The following is a 6,000-nucleotide window of genomic DNA, read 5'->3' on the forward strand; positions in this document are numbered from 1 at the left end:
GGAGAGGAGGCTGCCAGTGATGAGATGAGATCTAGCTACGTGAGAGGAGTGAAGAAAGCAACCAAAGACTTAGATCGAAAGATTAGTTAATGAAAAGTTTGGCTTTTTGAAGAAGTAGCCGGCCGGATGGAGGAAGGAAGAAGCCGTGTGAGTGTCTGTGTTGAGTCAGCAGTTTCTAGTTGAGGTTGTGAGCTTGGCTGGTCAGACACTCGAGTTTTGTTGTCGCCACCAACCTCCACATCCACCTCCACCTCCACCACCACCCACAACACAACAACCCTCATTCACTTCTCTAATGAGCGCCTCAGCCACGCCGTCGAGAAATGAGCCCAATTAGGGCCTGTCTGCTGAAACAATGGCTGCCACTGCGCTGTTGCAGCATCACACTAACACACCAACACACTAACCATAAACACACACTCTAACCATGTCACCGCGCACTCATCCTAATAAAGAACAGCTAGGTAATAAGAAGCGAACACTGGTAATTGAACGAATAAGAGCCTAGCTCAAGCCTCTGCTCTAGTCAAGCTCTCAGTTTCCTTGTTCCCTTCACTATCATGCAGGATGATATCAGTGAGGTCCATGTTATAATGGCAGTGTTTGATTGGCAATGGTATTGCTATCCTTGTCCATCATTCAACAAAGCGGATAGCGCTATATCTTTCTCGCTTTCCTCTGTTGCCAGATTGTCTTTTAACAATGTAGAATTAATAATTAATTAACAAAATATATCATCTTAATTATGAAATTATTGGAAAATTTAAATTAACAAAATATGTAATTTTGATTATGAAAATTCATTATGAAGTTATTGAAAAATATGATTTCTTGCTTGATGAAATATAATTGATTATTTTAAACGAAAATTAACAGTTAATATTACATCAATGAACCTGTATCAGCTACCATCTATAGATGGCATTGACAAGACAGAGAATCGACAACGTTGTTCCCCTATCTTTCTCCACTGCCATTAGGGCGTGGACCTCACTATAGTGATGATATCTCTATCATGTATAATATATTATTTTATGTAGCTTTGTATCCATTCTTTTATAAAAAGATTTTTTCTACAACTGTGCGTAAAGAAAGAATTTACATACTGAATTCTCCTCATAAAACAGCTTATTATTTTCTGAGGAGAATCTACTTTTTCGCTCGCTAACCATCTGCGCATGAGGAGTAGATTTTCTTTACGCTCGCAAATCATTCGCGCATGCGCAGAAGAGTTTCTTTACGCTCGCTAATCAACTGATGATAAGCAGCTCGCCAAAAGACAAACCACTCTCGGTCAGATCTTAACCTAAAAAGTCGGTAATTGTACCGATTCTACAGCCATGATGGATATCAGTGTAGACGAATTATTATAAACTCCGCCAAATATAAGTGATTTAACAGGTTTGTGCAGTTGTAGAAACAATGTTGTATGTGATGACTGTTTTGCGCGAGCGATAAAGTCGCGCATTACCCTCTTAATACATAAATAGCTATTGTGTTGTTGAGAAAGTTTGAAGAAAATGTATGAATGGTGATTTAATTTCTATTCACTATCATGTAGGATTATATCCATTCTTTTAAAAAAAGATTTTGTGTTGTTGAGCAAGTTTGAGGAAAATGTATGATCGGTAATTGAATTTGTAGAATCTGATGAATCTGATCAGTTTCTAAGGGTTAAACCCTGGTGGAGCGGCGAAGGTTGCTCTAAGCGTGAGATGTTTGCATTGAGTTCATGAATTGATGGCGCACTCTGATGGAGGAGCTATGTGCGTCACATTTTAAATACATGCATTTCATTCAACACTCTCAATCTGAAGAGCTTCCTTCGCTGCTTCAACATCTTTCCACCCTAAGTGAACGAAGCTACTAAAATATCCGATTATGGCATGATGTAGTGTTCAATTATCAACTATTGGATAGGATAGTCACACTAAACTATCAATATTAATAGGAGCCTACACACCTGTACTTGTCTAGAAATCATGTTGTATATTATTAGTAAATCAATATTTTTTTTATTGAATATTTGATCACGTGATTTTAGCTGTCTGCTACATTTGCTGTAGCATAATGCCTACATTTGCATAATGCCTCCTAATGAGACAAATGTTGATGAGAGATGGGTGGAGATCACCATCTTTCATGGTGAGAGATGGTGGAGAGGTGGGTTCCAAACCACCGGGAAGCGATTTTTAAACACATAGATGGTATTTAGAGGAGTTCGGCTCTTAAAATGGTTACCCTTAGACAGGGAGTTGTAGGTGCTTGGTGCCTGCTCCACTTATCTAATCGATAGCTTGCTTATCAGAGCAACCACGAAACAAAATCGCTTCCCATACCGACTAAACTATAAAGTTCTATTCAATAGATAATTTTATTCAATCCAACACAATACACATGAAATAAAAATACAAAACATCACAATCAAAATTGAATTTCTAATGAAATAAAAAAAAACTTGCTTTATGGGTGTGCTGAAAAGAAAGAAAGGAGAGAAAATACTTAACCAACTATGGTTTCCCATGTAATAGGCAGGTAGAGGGCAAAGTTGGTAGACAGACTGTCTACTGTAGAGAGTACAAAAGTATGGAGTGAAGATGAAGGGTAGAGAGGAGCCCAAAAGGGAAGAAATGAGGAGGAAGGTAGGAAAAAATGAGAGGGAAAAATAGAAAAATTCACATATAATTCACAAGTTGCAGATTTCAAAATCAATAGTTAATGGGCTGGCTCTTCAGCCCAGAGGGCTTACTAGTTTAATCGGTTGAGTTAATCTAATAGATTTACGTGTAATTTGCAGTTAGACTTAGAAATGTTATGGAGTGTACAGGTTTGAATCAGTAACTGGTGCCACCTATCGGTAGAATTGAGAACTACACCAATAGGTGTTCCAATTCAATCAACCAATCAGAAGAGAGTAGGGTGAATTTGGAGACGTGACTTGCTGTCATTGGTCCGTTACTCTTACGTCATGACTGACATTCTTTCTGTCTTCTTCACACACATACACTCTCCCTCTCTCTTCAAGTGAGTGTTAATGAGAAGAAAATGTTTATACAGAATCATTTCCCAAGAATGAACCCATATCCATTTCCCCTATAGAGAGTAACCTATAAAGTTCTGTAAAATCACATATTACATGTTGCTAATTACAAAATCGTTACAATAATCCATTAGCGAGTTCTCCAGCACAAGGGCCTCATGGCGGCTCACTACTATATTGGCTTTTGAACACTAGAACTGTGAATATTGAAAAACAATGTAATCAGGAACGAATTAAGTCGGCGTCTTAGCTGTCATGCAACATTCCGATCATACTCTGATCCGATACATGCCACACATATCCGTCATGTGATCTATTGTTTTGAGAAGATGGTTTCATTAAAGCAAGTAAAATGATCATTGAAGTGGACAATGAACTTTAAATAAAATATTCCCTACATCTGTTTTTGAAAAATATCATTCAACTAATTTACTTTTGATTCTGAAATAAATTGATGCTGCTATGTATATCATAGGTTAGGCTACGTCGAAACCAATGATAATGCTAATCAACATACATAAATTTTACAACTTTCATTTTATTAGTTCAAAGCATTGTATAGCTAGATGTATAACAATACTCGTGAATTAACAAGAACAATACGTTTTCACATGAATTTAATTGTCATGTATAATTTTCAGTTGAGATAGAGTTGATTCTATCCGGATCTTTTGAAGATAGGTACCGTAGTTGATTTACCGTATTTCCATATCTATACATCCATCGAAAACGGCAGTGAGCTTGTTAAATCAGACCCATGAACCAGAAACTCGGCTCATTCGAGTGTGAAATTCTTTTCTCAAGAATGGAGATACAACCTAAGGAATTATTCTTGTATTGTCTATTGAACTTTCGAATGAAACATTGGCCAGGCTTGAATAATATTACGACTGAAAACGTTATAATGGACTGAATTATTTGACATAACACATCCTATCTATCATCCTACCTATCATCGTATCTATAAAAGATACGCTTTTAGAAGTTCTCAAATAACATTGAAACCAATAATAATGCAGTTTTTGTGGTGTTCCTTTTTTTTATTCATCTTCCTCTGTAGAAATCATAACTTTTCATAAAGAATATCAAAGCCTTGTTTTCCTGTTGCTTTTTTGAAGAGTTCATCACGGACAGTTTCAGCTTCCTAAGAGTATAGGTATTTATTTATTTATCGTGAGACGCTACAACACAAATCTTTATGTTATCTAACACAAGTCACACATATAAACCATGAAGTCTCCTTAGTCACAAGATATTAAGTCATCTTAGTATGTAAAGATCGATTTCAAATCATGGTTAAGGCTTCTCAAATCAATAAAATGAATAGATTGACTGGAAAGATTACATTCATGTCTCATTTGATTGCAATATCTTTATAAATTTCTTCTGTGAAATTTCTCCCAATACTCCATACCGAAGAGCTCAATTAGTCATTGTCATTTGATTCACTAATAATAAGTTAGGAAGCTTTAGAATATTCGAACCATGATATTTCCTATCAGAGCAGATTAAAATTGTATCTATTACCAGATTATAAAATTGAGGGAATCACGATTTGTTCAGAGAATCAGAAACAAGCTATCATTGGTCCAAGAGGAGCAAAATAAGATCACAACTTCAGAATTAAGAGTATTGTATTCTAAAAGTATTGTAAGAGTAGAGTGCCATGCCATTCTCATCATCTTAATTGAGGATTTTCTTTGGCTCCCGAAGCTCTCAAACGGCTTGAAGTCCAATCTTCGCTCCAGATGATCCAGTTATATTGTTGAATCTCGGTTGCTCTAATTAGCTGTCAAGAGTCTCAGAATATTTTGATCGAAGACTGAGTCATTCACCGAGCTCTCTGGAATATTTTGTGTTATTCAAGTTTTCTTGATTCACTCAATTGATCAAAATGTATCATATTCTTCATTCTTCATTGATTCATACAATAAGTACATCATCAAAATGATAGTGAGAGGAAAGGAATGGTTCTCCATTAAGGTCGATTTTTTTGAATGACCTTCTGGCTTCTTATTTTGTTACATTGATGCAACATTTCACACAAAAAAGTACCTAATCAAGGTAGGTGGAAATTAGTCTAATAATAAGATCTACATTTACTATTGATTCCACGTCTGAAGAGATTCGGTTTGAATACTTGAATTCAAATTCTTCCAATGGATATTTATATTCTCCATCTCCATTCTCCATTACAAGGTACAAATTGATAAATCATTTTCAAGGAAGTGTTTAAATCAAATTGACGTGATACTTTGAAATTGTTGTATGATATAAAAGGCGAACATTGCAAACTTCAGGAAATTATAAAATGAAGCCTATCATGATATCCAGTTAAAACCATACTAGCTAGGTACCGTATATAATAATGAAGAATAGGTCATATAGTATGTTTCATGAAGGATTTTCCCGTATATGATTCACAATAATTTCTCCTTTGACAAAACAAAAAGTTCGATCATCTCATGCATCATTCTGAACATTAGATATTTGTTTATTATCATTCGATTTTGTTTTGGAATATGATGTGTCTGAATGTATAATTGAATGAAAAAGACTAAGAATTTGTCAAAAAACCACAGCTTTATTGATTGATACTACTTAGAAAGACCGGTTTCGGTTATTACACCATTGTCAATCTTTGATAAACCGTTTATCAGAGATTGACAATGGTGTAATAACCGAAACCAGTCTTTCTAAGTATCAATAAATCTGTGGTTTTTTGACAATTTCTTAGTCTTTTCCATTTAATATGAATAATTACCACAATATCAACTTCTCAACTACACGAAAAAATTTATAATATAAATTCAAGTTTTCATTGTAACTCTTCTCTGAGAGCATTCTCTCCACATTAATGTAGTTTTTTATCCATATAATTTTAACAATGGCTTTGCTACAAAGTATCTCACGTTTCATCTAGACATTGCAATACAAGTACAAGTACTATATAATTGCTT

Source organism: Nilaparvata lugens, chromosome 2, assembly GCF_014356525.2.
Source record: "Nilaparvata lugens isolate BPH chromosome 2, ASM1435652v1, whole genome shotgun sequence".
Taxonomy (NCBI): domain Eukaryota; kingdom Metazoa; phylum Arthropoda; class Insecta; order Hemiptera; family Delphacidae; genus Nilaparvata; species Nilaparvata lugens.